General features: G+C 45.3%; 1 long non-coding RNA gene across 1 annotated transcript; it reads left to right on the top strand.

The window, feature by feature from the left end:
* Nucleotides 1-13: 13 nt before the first annotated feature.
* LOC117034629 (uncharacterized) lies at nt 14-20,819 on the top strand. The gene is made up of 4 exons (XR_004425121.1): nt 14-234; nt 3,619-3,795; nt 14,657-14,725; nt 15,427-20,819. It is a non-coding gene; the product is annotated as an uncharacterized LOC117034629 (long non-coding RNA).
* Nucleotides 20,820-21,053: the final 234 nt, after the last annotated feature.

Raw genomic sequence — 21,053 nt, 5'->3', positions numbered from 1 at the left:
GCACTCACCCGCGCGCGGCGTACAATGGCGCCCGTAGGCCGGGAGCGAAATGCGTCACCGCGCCGGCCGGGACTACAACTCCCAGACAACCCCGCGGTGTGCCGCGCCGGGCTGCTCCCAGGTGGCGGCCATCTTGTCAGGCCAGCTTCGGGTGGCAGGCGAAGCTAGCGCAGCCAGCAAAAGAACCCTCGCCCGCATCCCTCCGCGGTGCAGCTAGTCAGGCGGAACCCTCAGGTAGAGCATTCCAAGTTGGGGAGGGGGGAGGAGGGGGGCAACACCTCCGTGGGCGGGGACGCAAGCCGGGAGACAGTCGTGACCAGTAGGGAGGGCGTCCATCATGGAAACCGGAAGTTGGAGAAAGGGAAGGAGCGGGGAGAAGGGCGGGCCGGAAGTGCTGAGTGGATTAGAGTTAATTGAAGGGGCGGGACTGATTAGTACATCCTTGGGGAAGAAGAAGGGCGGGAAGGGCCGGAAGTGTGTGTGGGGTGCGGTGCCAACTGCTACTCTTTTTTTTTTTTTTTTTAGATTTTATTGGGAAGGGGAACAGGACTTTATTGGGGAACAGTGTGTACTTTTAGGACTTTTTTCCAAGTCAAGTTGTTGTCCTTTCAATCTTAGTAGCTCCAGGTCCAGTTGCCATTTTCTAGTTGTAGGGGGCACAGCCCACCATCCTTTGCAGGAGTCGAACCGGCAACCTTGTGGTTGAGAGCCCAGGCTCCAACCAACTGAGCCATCTGGGAGCTCAGCAGCAGCTCTGCTCAAGGTGCCGTGTTCAATTTTGGTTGCAGGGGGTGCTGCCCACCATCCCATGCGGTACTCGAGGAATTGAACTGGCAACCTTGTGGTTGAGAGGATGCGCTCCAACCAACTGAGCCATCCGGGAGGCAGGTCAGCTCAAGGTGCCACGTTTGATCTTAGTTGTAGTGGGCAGAGCCCACCATCCCTTGCGGGACTCGAGGAACTGACAACCTTGTGGTTGAGAGCCCACTGGCCCATGAGGGAATCGAATCGGCAGCCTTCAGCGTTAGAAGCATGGAGCTCTAAGTGCCTGAGCCACTGGGCCGCCCCCCAACTGCTACTTTTAACTCAGTGTGGAGGATGTAGGAGCGGGAACATGGAGGGCGGGCCGACTATGGGAGACGGAGTTAATATCCACCAAGTTCCTGGGATTGGAGCAGGAGCGGGCGCAGCTAACATCTCTCAAGTTCCTCGAAGAGTGAGTGACAGGATAGGCGTAAGTGTGTGGGTGGTGGTGCTAAAAGTGCAACCATATCTAATGAAGAGGAACAAGAGGCGGGATTTGGAGGGCAGGAAGTGTGCTGGGGGGCTTGACTAAAAGCAGCTCTAGATCGTGGAAGGGAAAGAGGGGCAGGCTTGCCCTGAAGTGTGTCCTCTAATCCCAGGGAGTGGCTGAGGGACTGGCCTTAATGTCCTGTCGGGTTGTGAGAAGAAGGGCAGTGTTAATTATACTCTAGGTACCAGGGTTGGGAGTGTGGGTGTCAAAGATAAACCAGAGCTAGACAGACCTTAAAGCAGTGAAAACAGATTGTATTCCATAAAAATACTTAAACAGGGAAAGAGAGACTTCAGTATCGAACTTTGGTCAATTCTGGATACAGACAAAACAAGTGGGGTTTTATAAACAAGGAGCAAGTTGGATTGGAAGTAGGGGGTGTGTTGGTGTATAGAAAATTATAAAGTCTCCTTGGGGGTGCAGGGGGTAGGATTCTGCCGGAACCCACATAACAGGATTCTTGCTGAAGGCACGCTAAGGATATGGGGAGGGGGGGAGATAGTGGGGATGAGGAGTTTAGTTAAGATATCAAGGGTAGGGAATTATTGATAAACTGATTTTGCAGGATTCTTACTAAAAGTGGATTTCTCAAGGAAGTACACAAATGGGCTTTGTTAGGATCAGGGTTCAGGGGAATCTGACAAAAGTTTGGTTAAGCAAAGAATCTTTGTCGGAGAAGAGCAATGGACTGGATCCTCTACCCAGTGTCCTCTGCGAGCTAATGTGCTGGTGTCTAGGAAATGGAAGAAGTCTGTCACTGCTCAGGACGTGGTATATACTCTTCCTCTCTTGTCTTCTTCAGAATCTGGTGTTCTCTCATCTTTCTCAGGTCCCAGGGCCCAGGCTCTGATGTTATCTCTCCTCCATGATGCTTGGGGCTCTCCCATGCTCCTCAGGCCCAGGGCCCCGATGTACTCTCCTCTTCCTTGGGGTTTCTAGCAGGTTTCAGGTGCCCTATGCCACCCTTTGCCTCATCTTGTCCACTGCCTGCTAAAATTGTTCTAGGGGTTGTTAGGTTTTATGGCCACTGTGGAAAGCATCCACCTACAGGCTACATTGTTCATCTTATTTATTGCAATTATCCAGTAAGTCTGTTGACTTTTGCACATTAGTATTTATTCAGAAACCATACATCTGTCTTTTATTCTAACAGCATTTCCTTGGATTTTTCTTGGCTATTACAGATAAAACACTATCCCCATTCCAATTTGGCGTTTTCATTTTCCCTATTTTAAAATAATTGATGTTATATAGTACCTAGGTAGGGTGACAGAGCCATGTTAATTAGTCATGTTGTTGTTATTGTTTTGTTTTGGATGTGAATGGGGATGCTTCTAGTGGTTCACCGTCAAATTTAATGGAGGCTTCTAACATCTTAAGGAAGCAACCCCCCTTGGAAGTTCTTTTATTTATTTATTTCCGTTTATATGGTATAGAATAAGAAATGATTTCAGGTTAAAAGGTGATTTGAAATCAGTATATTATTGAATATTGATTCATGTAAGCCACTTTAATACAACTTTTAACAATAAATTGCTGTTTTTTCCCATTTAGCAAATTAATCATGCTATTTAATTTACCATAATATGATTATGTAAGAAAAGCACTTTTGAACAAATGTTAACTATCATTCATGTAAGATGTCAAAAATGTTATGTATCCTGTTTCTGTACAGGGCCCCAATCTCTTGTTCAAAACCTTCAGGGCCATAAGTATTTTGAAATCCACAAGTGTTTGAATTTTAGCAGATAGGAAGGTACATACACCACACAGTATGTAACATTCCCAACAGGTCCCCTCTGGCCATCAAACACAAATATATATCAGCAGCAAAATATATGAAGAATCACACTAGGTTAGAGAGAAACAATATAGATAGCCTTGTTAGTTCAGGTAAATTTTGCTGATACAAAATACAGAAAGAAACTTTTCATTAGAATAGTTTTTTAGAGTTTAGAATTGTAGAAAAGTCATTGCAGACCACATATAAAAATGTCTGGATTATCAATAATAGTTGTTCATTCAATCTAAGTTTAATTTGTACTTTTCCTCTCTTAATATGCTCCACATAGTCAAACACACTTTTGTTGAGATACTGAATTGTCAAAATATATTAACAGTCTTCCATATGCTTTCTTCAATCAATAGTCCACTATTCATTTAATTGAACAATAAATAACTGCAAATGAAATATAAAACTATATATTGGCCATGGCTATTGCCGCTGGTGGCATTCAATTGAGTCATAAATCAGCCATGTGACTGAATGTTGGCCTGCAATTTGATCACCACTCATCATTCTCTCTTCTTGTTTTATCACACAGAGCATCTCAGATTGTTCCATGTGAAGGGGAACAAATGTTTAAAAGTAATTTTTAAAAAAAGAAAAGAAAGATACACCTGTCTTTAAGATGTTAGCTTTGTGGACACTTCTCAGAACTCCTCAGAGCTCGAGAACTTCAGGTTGGAGAAGCAGGAATAAATTACTCATCATTTTACCTGTAAGTTGTTAATATCGTCCTTTGGCCCCTGGGACAAGCCAACCATATACTTAACTGTTGGTCCTGAATACAACCCATTTCAACGTTTCTCTTAGCCTTAGGAATTTGACCTTTTCCTCTGTGATGAAAATTGACTCCCATCTTTCTTCTTGAGTCTCTCTCTTGTTTATTCACTCCTCTGTTCAACAACCGTGGATGGATATACACACCCAAAATGAAAGAAGGATGTCTGCCCTGAACAATCTTAATTTTAAAATTTCTGGATGTTCTTGTTACCACAAATGAGATGTAAAACAGACCTGAATGCTATAACTACTGAAAAGGAAAATAGAAAAATGCATTTATTAACAGATAACATTAGTTCACTTAAAAAAATTAGAAAAATTTAAAAATCACAATGAAATTGCAGTAAACAAGGCAGAATAAGAAATAAAGATACATAAGTCGGGGGCGGCTGGTTGGCTCAGTGGTTGGAGCGCAGTGCTCATAACACCAAGGTCACCAGTTCGATTCCCACATATGGACCAATGAGAAACAATGGCTTGAGCTTGGAGCTGAGCCTCTGATGGGGGGCCGGTTGGTTCAGTGGTTAGAGTGCAGTGCTCATAACACCAAGGTTGCTGGTTCAATTCCCACATGGCCCAGTGAGCTGCACCCTCTACAACTAGATTGAAAAACAACAACTTGACCTGGAGCTGAGCTGTGCCCTCCACAACTAGATTGAAAACAACGACTTGACTTGGAGCTGAGCTGCTCCCCCCACAACTAGACTGAAAACAATGACTTGACATAGAGCTGATGGGTACTGGAAAAACACACTGTTCCCCAGTATTCCCAAATAAAAATTTTAAAAAAGATATGTAAGTCAACACATACACACAAAATCTCTAAAACCTTAACAAGTATATTGAAAAAGAGATTCTTTTCACAGTAGAATCATAAAAACAGCATGTCTGGGATTAATTTGTTGAGAAATGCAGGGGACCTGCAAGAAGATGTTTCTGGAAAGAATTACAAGTCAACTTGCATAAATGGAAATGCTTATCATGTTCCAGGAAGGGAAGGCCAATTGTAAATCCCAAATCATCACAAGGCTAATACACGAGCAAACAGGATTACAGGGGGCCTTCTGGGAGCCTGGCCCTTGGACGCTGCTCTTCCTTCCTCCTCAAGATGTGAGGAAGGAACTGATTGCCGATCTTTACAAGAACAGTCAAGTTGGGTTCAAACGCATCTTAAAGAAAAATGCCCCAGAAACTACTGGGTCAAAAACATTGTCTTTTTGCCAATACATTTAGACCTCAAAGCCATAAATAGCATACAGTTATAACCACAGAACTTTTTTGGTGGTGGTGGTGGGGAACTTACAGTTAAGCAAATTGGCACAATTTTTTTGAATTGAGGTGTCCTCCCCCCCACACACCTGGAGAGGACTCAATGTCACCCACTATGAAGAAGGCCAGTGACCTAGGGGAAGACTGTACTCATGTCTGCATGTATAATTTGATTAATCCGCTAACATCCTGTTGGCCCCACTATGTGTTTTCACATCATACCCTTGAACACCTGGAGTGTGTCTCCTTGCCTTTTCTGCAACCCCTTGGCTGTGCCTCTGAAACTGCAGCCGTGGTGACTTGGCCCTTGTTTGCTGACGCAGGGGATCTCTACTCTGTGGGATGTCCTCCTTCCGAGGAGTGACTGAATCAGATAAGCAAAGGTCAGAAGCTGATTGGGAGCAAGAAAGGGTTATTGTGTAAGATGTTTTTATGGTCACAAGTAACAGAATATGCCACCATTCATTACCTTAACATTGCATGAAATCCAGAGGCAAGGACTTCCAGGGATGGTTCCTGGGCTTGACTATCACCCTTAGCCAGGCACTGTCCATCTTTCAGCTGCCCCCTCCTCAGCGTATTGTCTTAGTTATTTCTAAGGCTGTGTCCTCATAGTCTCAAGGTGGTTGTCACAGTTCCATTCATCACATGTAGCCATGCAACATTTGGCTGAACATACCTCAGGGAATGTATTTGCTTCCTTTGCCACTAACAAATTACCACAAACTCTGCATCTTAAAACAACACAAATTTGTCATCTCACAGTTCTGGTGGTCAGAAGTCCAAAAAGGGTCTTAGTGCTAAAATCATGTTGGCAGGACTGAGTGCTTTCTAAAGGCTCTAGGGGAATCCATTTCCTTGCCTTTCCAGATTCTAGAGGCCGCCTGCATCCCTTGGCTTGTGGACTTCTCCCCCATCACCAAAGCCAGAAGGGCAGGTGTCTCTCTGACTCACCTCTTCTTCCGTTATCACCTTGCCTTCTTGGCTGACTCCCTTGCCTCTTCTTATTAATAAGGATGATTGTGATGACTTTGGGCTCACCACAAGTACCCCAGGATAATCTTTCCACCTCAAAAATCCTTATTTTCATCTGTACAGTCACTTTTTCCCTGTGAGATAATGCATTCACAGGTTCCAGGCATTAGGATGTGGGCATGTTTGGGGAATCATTACGTACCATGGAAGAATACAGTCTCTTTGGAAGCCCTTTTTGTTATAGACTTCCTCAGACCCCATTGGCTAGGATTGACACGTATCCATGTCCTGGCTGTGAGAAAAGCCGAAAAAAGAGTGGCTAGCATTTTGGTGTCTGTAGAGGGAGTTGGGCTTTCCACCATGATGGAGGGTCACACACTACAGTGGCTGGCACAAAATTGTGTGCTTTTGTGAACTCCTCTGCCCCAGAGGCCTCAAGCTGAGTTATAAAGCCAGTCTGAGAGTTGCTGGTGCTGGAAGTTTCTGGACTTGGTACCAGCAGAGATCTAGAACTGAATGAAGTCTTAGCAGCACATAGATGGGGATCCTCGTGGAGGGTTTGGTGGTAGTGTTGGAATGGAAAGATGGCACTCCATGGGTTCTATGGGAAGACAAGAGCTCTCCCTTCGGTATAGAAGGAAAACCAGCATTTCAGAGGACTCTCAAAGGCAGAGGGAGAGGAAGGTCCTCACAGTTCTTATGTGGGAACTCCCCCCTCTCTCTGTCCCCAGAACAAATACCCATCTGGGCAGCTGTGGGTGAGGTTCCCTCCCAAACCCAGTTTTGTGGGGACTTCAGTTCAAGCTTGTGAGGTTTGCATCATCCTTGGAGTACGGACACGTCACCAAGCTGCAATCTGTCTTTCAAGTCCTGCCTGGACACTGGCTATGCCTCTAGCAGTGGAAAGATGCACACAACTCTTTATGCTTCTTAAAGTAGTAGAATGCCATCTATGAGACATTGCTGAGTTAGTGGAAAGCTCTATGATTTGAAGTAACAGTATTTGGATTATGCAGGGAGAAAAATGGATGGCATATTTTTCAACTTCTATAAATATTATCATACATATATCGATCCTCATAACACTAAAAGATAAATGATCTCTGTATGACACTTTCACATTTGGTGCTTCTGTAATTCATATGAGATGTAAAAAGATATGCTCTTGTCTTTTATAGCATTTACATTTTATTGTCTATGGCAATCATTTCTATGACATATTGTATCCAGCTTACACCCCCAAGTCCCATTAAATGGTGTTTCTATGGCAAATCAAGGGCATATTAAAAGCATCTGCTCAACCGTAACTGCAGACAGCCACAAGTGCAAAGTCTTATTACATTCAGGTACCTGTTTGTGGGTCAAAAATAACTGGTGGATTCTACCTCCTTCATGGTTTACTTATGATGTCAAATAAAATGGAATTCCAACCAACAGCTTTGCCATATTTTGTTCAATGAGTTTCACTGTATGAATTTCCTGGTGTCAAGTAAGGTAGAAGCCATAGTTGAAATCCACATTGACCCTATTCATAGTGTTCTCTAGTATGAGTCCTCTCGTATGGAATAAAGTGAGAACATCCCTGAAGGCTCTTCCACACTGGTTACATGTAAGGAGTTTTCCCAGTATGAGTTCTCTGATGGAGCATCATAAATGCTAAGCTGTGTTTAATGCCTTCCCCACAATGACCGTATCCATAGGTTTCTCTCCAGTATACATTCTGTGGTGTTGAGTATGGAAGGAGAAAAACACAAGACCTTTCTCTAATTTATTATATGACTTCTCTCCTTTGTAGACTCTTAGATGTAAAGTACTACTGGAAAATGAGTTCCTGAATTCACTGCAAATATAAAGTTCTCATTCTCACAAGTGTAAATTCTCCCGCAATGAGGAAGGGACAATTTGTGCCTATACATTTCTAGTGTTTTTCTCCTGTGTGAGTTTTAAAATGTACTGAAAGGCAGAATTTCTCCAAGACTCTCCCAAACTGAACACATTTGTGAGGTTTGTCTCCTAAGTGAATTTGCTCATAGACAAGAGGGTTTAACTCTGTTCAGACTGCTGTACACTTATTATATTTATATACTTTCTCTCGAGTATGACTTCTCTGATGTCACTATATAGTGGAAGAAGGACTGAGTTCATTATTCTTGCAGTTTCTGTCCTGAATCAGTGTTTCCTCAAGGATCATATGTTCTACCATCTCTCCTCGTTCTGCTCTTTCTTTATGTGGCCCTCACATTTCTGGTCTCAGCCAAATGTAGAAGGATATAGTTCATCCCTTGTGAAACTTTCTATTTTCAGGACAGCATATGGTTCTAAGAGAAATATCCTGCTTTCTGGTTAACTCTTTGCTGGTTTTCCAACTGGAAAATAAAACAGACAATTTTAAATGTTTATAATAAATCTCCTGAAGAGAAAATAGTGAGGTTAAGTGAGGAAACAGACCTGAAGAATGTGGATTTATTTTCAAATCTGCCCTACAAGGAGTAGTTGAGCTGTGATCAGAGCTGTCCTTTTCCAGATGCTCTTCTGGACCCAAATTATTTGGGGGCTGGTCCTGAGCCCTCTTCTGTCTCCTGCCAGTGTGGTCTCTTTCATTCCCCTGGATTCAAGTGCATCTGAACATTGATGAGTTGTAGTTCTATAGCTTCATCCCAGATTCTTTTCTGGGTGTTGGACACATTCATCTGCCTACTGGGCATCTCTACTTAGTCTACAACCATAACCTGTCAAAATTAAGTACTGTTCCCCTATCCCCACCTGCTCTTACCCCAGCTTTTCTCTATCAGTGAGTGACGTACCATCAACCCACTTGCTTGTGTCCGTGGCCAAGGACCCCTCCACCTCCATTTTGTATCAATCACCAAATTTTGAGTCCACCTGAATTATACATGGAATCTGTCCTTTTTGTTTCCATTGCCCCATCCTACTTGGAGTCACTGCACTTGTCAGTCCACTTGTCAGTGGTGTTTTAACCATCATCCTTTTTGTTCATACCCCAGCTCAACAATCGTCCAGAACAAGCTTTCAAAAATATAAACCAGATCGTGTCATTTCCCTGCTTCAACTCAACTGATGGTTTCCCATTGCTCTTAAGTATTTATCATTTTGTTGGTAGAATATTCACCCCCACCATGCTGATGGCTACCTTACAGGCAAATACCATGTCTGTTCGTCCCTTTAGTCCCAGCACTTGGCATGGGACAGCCATGACTATTTATTTGTTGGATGATTGTCCGAGGTCACTTGTGCCCCTCACCACTTCACGCTTGACTACTATGTAGAAGACTTCCAAGTTGAGATCTTTTACCCCAAAGTTCTAAATTTCCCAACCTTTTGACCAAATGTGTGCAAGAGATTTGTCCCACACAACAGGCAGTGTATTTCTAATGATGTAAATTAGATCGTGTCACTCTCCAGGGTAACCCCACTCTCAGTGGCTTCCCACTGCATTCAGAATAAAGCCTAAATCCTTATTAGGGTCCACAAGCCCTGGTGCATGTGAGCCGCATGGCATCTGAGCCTTGCTCTTCTATTCCTTTCACCCATCCATTGTGACCTCACCACCTGCCGTCAGATTCTTCCTTTTTTAAAAAAATTCACTTTAAAATTATGGTTGACATGAAATATTATATTAATTTCATGTGTACAACATAGTGACTAGACATTTATATACCTTACAAAGTGATCTCCCCATAAGTCTAGTGCCCACTTGACACCACATGTTTATTACTGTGTTATTGACTATATTCCCTGTGCTGTATTTTACAGCCCTATTACTACCTTTGTAAATACCAATTTGTATTTCTTAATCCCTTCCCCTTTTCACCCATCTCCCGACCTCTTCCCATCTTTACTTTCTTGATTGCACCAAATTCTTTCCACCTCAGAGCCTTTTCCAGTGCTTCTTCTGCCAAAATGCTCTTTCCCAGCTCATCATATATTGGCTCCTTCTCATATTGCTCAGATTAAAGTTGACCTGCTCAGAGAGGCTTTCTTGGACTGTGTAGTGGGCTCAGTAATAGTCCCCCAAAATGTCCACATACCAATTCCCAGAACCTGAGAATATGATACTTCACATGAAAAAAGGGACTTTGCAGTTATGATTAAGGTAAAGATTCTCAGATGGCGAGATTATCCTGGATAATTTGGGTGGGCCCAGTGTAATGACAAGGATCCTTAGAAGTAGAAGAGGGATGCAGATGAGTCAGAATCAGAGGTTGGAGTAATTTAGAGTCATGAAGCAAGCAATGTGCCTGGCCTCTAGACTCTGGAAAAGGCAAGAAAATGGGTTTTTTCCTTAAAGCCTTCAGGAGGCACACTAGCCCATTTTAGACTTCTGACCTCCTAAACTGTAAGATAATATATTTGTGTTGTTTTAAGCCACTAAGTTTGTAATGTATTATAGCAAATTACAGCAAACTTCAGAAAACATAGATGACAGGAAAACATGCTGAATTGAACCACAATGGTGTGATCAGCAAAATCCAGACCATGGGAAACTTGACAGTCCTACAGCCCAGGTTTTACAAGAAATAAAGTAAAAAAGGAGAGGGAGGGAAGTAAGGAGGGAGGGGCGGGGGGAGAGAGAAAGAGAGAGAGGGAGAGAGAAGAGTGGATGATAGTGTGGTAGGCAGCCCCCAAGATGGTCTCTAGTGATCCCCACTTCCTGGAATTCACACTCTCTGGTAATTTCCTCCTCTCACACTTACCAGGGTTGGTCCATTTGTCTCATAGATGATGTACCATCATTTCCAAGAGTGGATTATAAAAGACACTGTGGCTTTAGTATTGATTGTTACTCTCTCCTCTCTCTCTCTCTGGAAGAAGCCAGCTGCCATGTTATGAGGACACTAAAGTAGCCATGTGGAGAAGTTCAAGTAATGAGGGGCTGAGGTCTCTTGTCTATAACCACATAAAAAACTTGTAAAGCTATCCTCTATCACAGTGAAGCCTTCATATGACTACAGTCCTGACTAATATCTTGATTACAACCTCAGACTCTGAGATAGAACCATCCAGTTAAGCTGCTCCCAAATTCTTGACCCACAGAAACTGGGAGGTTATCAAATATTTGTTGTTTTAAACTAGGAGTCAGAAAACTATAGCCTCCAGGCGTAATTCAGTCTGCTCCCGTTTTTTTTTTTTTTTTTTTTTTTTTTAATAGCTCACAAACAGCACCATCATTAATGGGTCCCAGCTTGTCTACCTGCCAGTTTCCATGTCCCTCAGTACAGCATCCCGGGAGAAGGCTGTGACTGGCCCAACTGAGGTCAGGTACCCACATCTGCACCAGTGAGCCAGAGCCAGAATGTGGGTTATGATGCAGGGTCATGGGCAGGGTCATGGGATGCAGGCCATGTGTGTGCTAGGCTGAGGGTGGGGAGCATTGTCAGAGAGGCAGCTGCTGTGAGAAGGACACTGGAGTCCCCACAGGCCATCTTCAGGGAGGCCTTGGGTAATTACCTTCCTACTTTCTCCTTTTACTAAACATTTAAAAATGAATTTTAAAAAGAACATTAATATAAGAAGATTAATCTGTATATCTCATTGAAGAGGTCTTTTAATTTTTTTAATTCTATAAACTAGTTATACGGTGCCAAACCAAAATTATAGAACATTGAACCAAACCAAAATTATAGCACAGAGAAGTCTACTGTGTATCTCTGTCATTTTCCTCCCTGGTTCCTCTAGCACCTGTGGATAAACCATTTTTCATTAGTTTTTGGTTTATTCTTCCATTGTTCTGTAAATATATATCTATAAATAAATAAATATAGAGAGACAAATACATATATGACACACATAGATGTATATACATATATATCATATATATGCGTCCTTCCTACTCCCATTAGGAGGCCTTGCAAGTCACTCACAACATGTAGGGACATGTAATCCTCCTCCAGGGAGGTCAGCAAAAAATTGGGACCAATAATTCAACTGACTGGTGTTCAGTCAGTGAATATTCACTAAGCATATGTACCAGGTACAAGTAAAGACCTAAACAGGTGAAGGAATGAGCAGGGCAGATATCTGATGAAAATGTTCCAGCAAAAATGGGCACATGCAAGAGCCCTGAAATGGGAACAGATTTTGCATGTTTGAGCATCAGAGAAAGGACCGGTATGGCTGGAGCTGAATGAAGCAGAGGGAAAGGAGTGGACAATAGGCTCAGAAAGGCAATATGGGCTGACCTGGCCAGGCTGTGGCATGGACTTATACCCTGAGGGAGCTGGGGGCCCTTGAAATTTTTGAGCAAAGGAGGGAGGTGCCGTAGGACCTTTCTGGCTGCTGTGGGGAAACAGATTTGGGGACAAGGCTAGAAGCTGGCAGGCCCTGCTGCGCAATCACATGTGAGATAAACATTAGGAGAGTCTAGGGGCTGGTAAGGTTTTGGCTTGTACCAGGGGAAGAAAATGCTGGTCACCAAGACAGGCTAGGCCATGGGAGGAACTAGTATTAGGGGAAGAAACTGTGTCTGGTCTGGGGTGTGTAAGATGCTCATTATTCCTTTAAGTGGAGTGTCATGGAGGCAGGTAGCTATTTTAGTCTGGAGTTCAAGGAAGAGTCTGGGCTGGTATGCTACACTTGGGGAGCCATAGCAATGTACAGTCTGGAAAAATAAGGCCCCGAACACAAGAAGGGGTAGACAGGAGTCCGATTATAGAGGAGAGGCTAGTGTGAGGAAGGGCACAACAGGGGTAGATTCTGATTTTCTCAAGCCTGAGGCATTTGGGTTTTCATAGGCTCCTTCTACAATCAAAAAATATTAAAAATTTTTAGTTTACAACTACATTGGTATAAATCCAGATAAGATTGTATTTCTTTTTCTCTTCTAATTTTGAAATATGATACTGTTTTTGTGGACCCTTAAAGGTATCATGGGCTCTGGGCACTGTTCCTTCTGTGCCTGATGAAGTCTAGGAATTGAAGGAAGGTCAGAGGCCACACACATACCTAGAACCTAATGGAGGGGGGGAGGGCGTGGCAAGACTCAGATCAGGCTGCCCTGATTCCCCTTCAAAGAGGGATGTGCTATCAGCTGTGGGCTCCTTCAGAGCCAAGGTCGTGCTCCTTTCCCAGCAACCTCTGGCCACTAAGCAAGCAAGGCTGTGGTCCAAGTGCCTGGGTGTTTGCACCCAACACAAGACCCCTCTAACCAGCAGTCTTTACTCTGGAGCATTGTGGTCTGGCAGTCCAATCTTGCTTTCTCCCTTTTTTGGTCTTTTTCTTTCCCTCCCTCTTAAACCTTTTACACTTTTAACTCCATCTCAGTGTGTGCTAATCCAGACTGCAACTGATCCAAAAGGCCAGACAGTTGGGAAAATCAGAAAAAAAAGAGTCAAGGGAGCTGCTACACATCTGTGAGAATCTGTGAGATAAACAGATTTCGGTGTAGAAATGGAAAAACAATATGGAGTGACAAGCCCCCAAAAGATTGGGTAGATGAATACATATACAGGAAATGTGCATACTTCCTGGTCATTAAGGGTGTGTAAATTAAATCAATGATGTGTTTCAATTGCTGGACTAGATATCATGATAGGCAGAGTCCTGAGATGGTGCTCATGATTTCCACCTCCTGGTGTAACACCCTGATTAGTTTAGATTTTATGGCAAAAAGGGCTTTTGAAGATGAAATTAAGGTCCCAAACCAGTCGACTTTAAGCTAATGAAAAGGGAGATTATTCTGGGTAGTACTGACTTATTTGGAAGCCTTTAAAGAGTACTTAATTAGGACCTCTCCTGTTGACCTGGAAGAAGCAAGATGCTGTAAGCTCTACAGCTGCAGTGGAACATATTCCATCACAACCAGAATGAGTGTGGAAGCAGATTCTTTTCTAGTCAAGTCCACAGATGAGAATGTAGCCCACAGACACTGTGACTTGACTGCAGCCTCTGGAGACCCTAAAATAGAGGACCCTGGTAAGGTATGTCAGACTCCTGACTTACAGTAACTGTGAGATAATAAACACATGTTTTAAGCTGCTAATTTTATGGTAGCTTGTTATACAGCAAAAGAAAAACAACAGAGACATGAAAAGCTTAAAGAATGTGAGTCCCTGCTGGTGAGTGTGGGTGGCAGTTGTTAGGTCTCAGAAACCTTGACTTATAGACAGCGCCATGTCTGCAAGAAAACAACAAAATATCTGTTGTCCTGCACCTGCAGACAGAGCCAAACTTGCGATAACAGAAAACGCCACAATACAGCTACTGGCTTACAGGCAGTCAGCATTTTCTATTCAAACAGTGCTACTCTGTCATCACTGCCCCTATGTAACCCTCCTCACCCTCTCCCTTGGAGCTGTAGTCTCTTTAGACACAGCCCTGGCTGTAGCCGTCTTTGCTCAACCTGATAGACTTTCTCTTAATAAACTTTTTTAACTTGCCCAACCATGTGCGCTCCTTTATCTGCCAATCTATCATTTGGTACCGAAACCTGGGAGGGTTTAGGCCAGAAAATGCAGAATCACCCCTTCTCTTTCTCTTTTTTCTCCCCCTGGGCTTGATCTGCTTTCTGGCCACCCGCCTGGACCTGCCATAAGGACTCGCTTTGGGCCTTTCTCCCTTCCGTTGCTGATATCCCAGACAACATCAGGCCAGACTCTCACCAGGTAAGTGAGACCTCCTATTCTCTTCTCAGACCTTCTGACTCTCACGGTTCTCCGCAAGTCCTAACGCTAGGCCAGTAGGTTCCTCTCGGTCCCAGGGGCCCAGATCCTTCCAGTCTGAGGAGACTCAGTCTGAGGAGTGATCTCTCATACTCGTGGGGGAGGAACACCGGGATTGTGGGATGTGTCATCCCTTTGTTCTCCTCCTAATAGGAAACTCCCTCTTCGCCCTTCTGACTCTATCTATTCAAACCATTCGAACCATTCAGTCCCTCGCAAATCTACCCTGCTCGGTTATCTCCTCTGTAACTTACACGCACTCGGGCTCAACTTACATGAGATCTGACCCACAGGACTTATCTTTTACTATAACACTGTCTGACCCTAATAAAAACTAAACAATAAGTATCAATGGCCACAAAATGGGGCCTTTGATTTCAACACTCTCAGAGATTTAGATAACTTCTGCCACTGCAATGGAAAGTGGTCAGAAATTCCCTATGTCCAGGCCTTCTTTGCTCTTCAGGCTCACCCCTCTTCCTCCGCTCCATGCCCTCAGCCTAAACTGTCTCCCTTGAACCCTAGCTCCTCATTTCAGGGGGATTTGGTTCTGTAAGTACTCTGGTTTATATAACTTGTTTGTTTTATTTGCCTCTAATCTGTCTTTTCTCTTTTTCTTTTCCTTTTCTATTTGTCTTCAACAGCAAGCTGATCAGGAGCTCTGTATCTATACCTTCTGTGAGCCCCCTAAGTTGTGTATTTAAAATTGTTTTGTACACCAACTCTATATTCAGAAACTTGACAAAAGTGAGTTGTAAAAGATTTCTCTGACTCTCAGTAACTTTCAAGGTCTTGCAGATAACCTCAAATGTAAACAAAGGGCTGCTGCAGCCTCCACTTGAGGCTGAGGTAACTGAAGAGAAAAAAGGGAGGCACTTTTAAACGTAGGCAGCAAGCTCCCCCCCACTCCCTCTTACAGTCTCCTGAAGTTGTAAAGGCAACTATAAGATCTTAGGTCCTCTCTGCAAGCGTTGGTGGTTCTGTTTATATACATGGCCTCTAAGGTCTGTACTTGTTTATATTTTACATAGAATGTTTTTGCCTCCTCAACTCCTGCTCTCCCTTCTCCACATACCTGATCGCTCTCTTGGCAAGAAAACAATCTTATCCCTTCCACACCTGCCCCGCTTCCTCTCCAAGAGGTTGCCAGCTTGGAGGGCGTAGTTTGAGTCCACACCCCCTTCTCTCTGTCAGACCTCTGCCAGGTAGATAAATGGCTAGCATTCTTCTCTGATCCAGATATATTCAGTAAAGAATTCAAATATCTGGCCCCATCCTATTATCTCACTTGACGTGATATCTATATCATCCTCTCCTCCACTCTAGTCCCCAAGGAGGAGTGGATCTGGGTCAGGGCACAGGAGATGATTTACTCAGGGTGATCAGAGGCCAGTCGGAGCAGCAGCTGTGCCGCGTGATGACCCTGGCTGGGATCACCAAGCCAATTGGCCGGGCCGAACTCAGCAAAAACATATGCCCACTCGTCTTATTGTTGGGCTCCAAAAGGCCACCCACACGGCTATAAACTATGACAAACTCAGAGAAGTTTCCCAAGGACCGGATAAAAACTCGGCCCAATTTCTGTTGCGTCTTACCGAGACCCTTCAGAAATACACCAAAATCGAGCCTGCCTCAAATGAAGGCACAATTGTCCTCAATACCCACTTCATCTCTCAGTCAGCTCCAGATATCCGGAAAAAAACTAAAAACAGACCAAAGAGGGCCACAAAACCCCTCAGAGAGGTCTCCTTTCTATGGCCTTCAAGGTCTTTAACAATAGGGATGAGTGGGCTAAACATGACAAGACACAAAGAGATCAGGCAAGATACGAGTTGCTGGCTGCTGCAATCAAGGACACCCAAATGGGTGCCAGGGACCGGGGACAAGATAACTGCCCTCCTTCAAGAGCGCCTCCTGGACCTTGTTTTAAGTGCGACTGGCTAGGAGGGCCATTGGGCACGGACTTGCCACAACCCCCGACCTCCTCCAGGGCCCTGTCTACAATGTGGAAAAAGGGACACTGGAAGGTGGATTGTGACCAGCCTCCTCAAGGGTGGGTTTCAGCCACCATCCCCCATTTCTCAAGAGGATTGGACATCAACCTTCCTAGTCTTCTTGGCTTAGCTGTGGATGATTGATGGAGCCCAGGGCCCCTGGCTCCCTCCCGCATCACAATAGTGGAGTGCAGGGTAACTCTTTATGTGGCAGGACATGGGGCCACCTACTCTGCCCTTCCTGAGTTTTGAGGGCCTACGCATCCCTCCCACATCTCCATTGTTGGGGTTGACGGCCTTATCTCATAGCCTGTAACTACCCCTGCCCTAACTTGCTCACTTCATAACTTGGGTTTTTGCCACTCATTTCTAGTACTCCCCAGGTGTGCCACTCCTATATTCGGGCGAAGACATTCTCTCCAAATTCAGAGTTTCTTTTCAATTTCATCCACCCAACCCTGAATTTGTCCTTTTCCTTGTACTCTCCCCCTCTAACACTCCAATACAGATCCCCTTATTTCTGCCCCTCGTCGATCCTGTTGTTTGGGACACCTCCAGCCTTCTATTGCTACATACCACTGTCCTGTCAAGATCAAGTTGCATGATCCATCCTCGTTTCCAAACTAACCGCAACACCCCATCTCTCTCACTCATCAAAAGGGCCTACAGCCCATCATCGACAGACTCCTAGCTAGGGGTCTTCTCAGGCCTACCCATTCCCCATATAATCCCTATATGGGGATTCCCCTTGCCTATCTTGCCTGTCAAAAAACCCAATGGTTCCTATAGACTCATTCAAGATCTTAAAATAATCAATGAAGCTGTTCTCCCAATGTATCCTGACATCCCCAACCCCTATACCCTTCTTTCTCATCCCCCATGATACCGCTCTCTTCACTGTCCTGAACCTCAAAGATGCCTTCTCTACCATTCCCTTACATCCTCACTCTAAGGACCTCTTTGCCTTTACCTGGACTAACACTAACCCCCTACATTCCAGAAAACTAACATGGTCAGTCCTTCCCCCAAGAGTTCAGGGACAGCCCCCCCAATTCTTTGGCTAGGCCCTAGCGGCTGACGTAGCCTCTCTCAACCTTGCTCCCAGCACACTCCATGGATGGTCTTATTTTGTGCAGTCTGTCTCACTCACTCTCTCTGTGCCATACCGCTACCCTTCTTAACTTCCTCAGTAGCGAGGGCTACTAGGTATCCCTACACAAAGCACAACTCTCTACCTCCTCGGTTATCTACTTGGGAGTTCAACTCATCCTCACACACAGGGCCATCACGACTGACCATATCTTCCTTATTAAATCCATACCACCCCCACCACAAAAAATGAATTCCTCTCCTTCTTGGGTCCCGCTGGTTTCCTTTGTATCTGGATCCCCAACTTCGGCCTTGCCCTCTATATGAGATGGCTAGATGTCCCCCAGAGGAACTACTAGACCCCACGCTAAACCTCAACCTCACTACACTCCTACCTGCAACCACACAGACCTCCATCCACTCTTGCACTGAAGTCCTAGACTTCATCAGGCCTCACTTCTCCAATATAACCTCTCCCCAATCTGGAACACACCTGGTTCATCTATGGCAGCTCCACCCTTTCTGAGGGTTCCCGTACAGCTGGCTATGCCATTGTCACCACCACCACCACCATCAAGGCATGTTCCTTCCTGTTGGGGATGACCTCACAAAAGGCAAAACTCATTGCACTCACCTGGGCCCTAACATCCTCCTCATACAAATTATTCCTCGATTTGTCCTCCCTATGTCCATTCAATCTCAAAGTGGCCCAGCCTTCATCTCCCAGATCACACAACAGGTCTCACAAGCCCTCAGTATACCCTGGAAACTCCATATCCCCTACAGACCCCAATCCTTGGGTAAAGTAGAAAAAGCCAACTCCATCATTAAATCTCACCTCACCAAACTCTCCCTAGAGGTTCAACAACCTTGGACAACCCTCCTACCCGTTGCCCTCTGCCGTATCCATGCCACCCCTCAGTCCCCCACCTTCTTCAGTCCTTTCAAGCTCATGTATGGCAGGCCTTTTCTATTAAGCAACTTCCCTTCTAACAGCTCACCAATGAAAGACTACCTCCCAGCACTTAGCCTCGTTCAGCAGATCCTTACATGCAGACTGCATTCTTCTCGACCCCAAGACACTTCTCTCTCTCTTTCCCTAGCCGTGGGAGACTGGGTCCTTCTCAAAGACCTCAACCCCTCAGACTTACGACCATGGTGGAAAGGGCCCTTCTCACCACCCCCACTGCAGCCAATCTGCTTTGGGTCACTGCTCCTAGTTTCACTTCTCTAGGATGAAAAAGATGGCTAAACCACCTGTCCTGCCCCTCCACAGGACCACTCAGGCTCCATGATATCACAACTCAGTCCTGGGCCCCACGCAACTTCAACTTCACAAGATCCCTGAGGAAAAACCGGGAGGCTGATGAACAGTGACCCCTGCCCCTGCCCCTGTCCTCGCTGCATGAACCAAACACCCCCAGCCTCACTTCCGGCTCCTTCAAATTCTGTTTTCTCCACCTTTCCCCTTAACCTCTGCAGGTCCATTTTAGAGCTCCTTTTGGACAATTCCATCATCCATCTTCTCAACCTCAGAGGGGACATAAGCCCCCCATGGTTGTCTTCATAATATTACTCTTCCCTCTCATAACACTTTCCTTACCATTACCCCCCTTATCTCCTCTGGACCCTCAACCTAACTCATCATCTTCTAAACCAGTCATCCCCCTTACTCGCTCAGGACTGCTGGCTCTGTCTATCCACCTCTACTCAACTCTTTGCTGCCGTCCCTGTAATGGCTCAAGTATGGACTAATACTTCTGCCTTCATTTTCTACAAAGTCCAACACAGATGTGCCTCACACTCAAAATCCACCACTCGCTACAACTCCTTCCCGAGCCAATACCAGCTCAGAGCAACACAATACCTAAAAACCTTCACTGATGCTCCAGACAAGGCCCATGACAAATCCAGACCCATCGTAGGCCTCTCACGTGCCTCTACTCACATCCACACCACAGCCCCCCTTCTTCATCTCCCACTCACAGGCCACCGGCCATCCTGTGGGCACCTTAGGGCCCAATCTCTGTGATACCACCATCCCTATCTCATCCTCTGTTACTCATTCCACCTCCTCCGCAGGTTCCTTCTTCCCACAACCCCTCCGCTTCTCCTCCCGTCCCAGTCTCAGCACCACTGGAACAACTAACATCAACACCCTATACTGTCAGGGGAGGCCTTAGACCCCAATAAGACTCCTCCTTGGATTCCCCATACCAGCAAAAAGGGATCCAACTGTCTTCCGCTACTTATTCCATCTGACCCAGCTAACTTTTGCCTCGATACACTCAAATTCCATCTCTTTAGACATCAAAACCCTACACCTTACATTTCCATACAGCCCCTCATGGGGCCACAGTGTTGGGCACAATCGGTATTCGGGACAAAGAAGGCTCCCCACAGAAATACATGGGAACCCTAACCCCTTTCTTCTCCCTCGACATCTTCACCTGCCTTGGTCCCCTGGCCTCTTCTTCCTCTGCAGAACCTCCACATACGCCTGCCTCCCCACCAACTGGACACGCACCTACACCCTAGTTTTACTTTCTCCAGATACTCAGATCACCCCCAATAATCAATCTCTACCTGTCCCCACATACACTGTAATGTGCCTGAAGAAGGGCCATCTCCCTTATTCCACTCCTAGTGTCACTGGGCATCTCTGCAGGGTAGCGACAGGGACAGCAGGGCTCGGAGTCTCCTTACACCACTTTCAGGCCCTGTCACAGAACCTCGCCCAGGCCCAGAAAAACAGAGACCGCCTCAAGCGCCAGTGCGGCTCCTGGTTTATGAGTAGCTGGGGCCAGTGGTTTCTCCCCCTCCTAGGGCCTCTAATCATTATCTTTTTGGTCCTAGTCTATGGTCCCTGCCTCCTCCACCAAAACAGCGACTGGCTTACAGGCAGTCAGCATTTTCTGTCCAAACAATGCTACCCTGTCAGCACTGCCCCTATGTAACCCTCCTGCCCCTCTCCCTCGGGGCTGTAGTCTCCTTAGACACAGCCCGGGCTGTAGCTGTCTTTGCTCAGCCCGATAGATTTTCTCTTAATAAAATAGACTTTCTCCTAATAAACTCTCTTAACTTGCCTGACCGTGTGCGCTCCTCCATCGGCCAACCTATCAGCAGTGACCTTCTCCACACAGTAGGTGGGAGAAGTATGAAGGGAAATTTCATAGTATATGACTAAA

The sequence above is a fragment of the Rhinolophus ferrumequinum genome, chromosome 15, assembly GCF_004115265.2.
Source record: "Rhinolophus ferrumequinum isolate MPI-CBG mRhiFer1 chromosome 15, mRhiFer1_v1.p, whole genome shotgun sequence".
Lineage (NCBI taxonomy): Eukaryota > Metazoa > Chordata > Mammalia > Chiroptera > Rhinolophidae > Rhinolophus > Rhinolophus ferrumequinum.
This window is presented reverse-complemented; position numbering and strand designations above follow the sequence as displayed.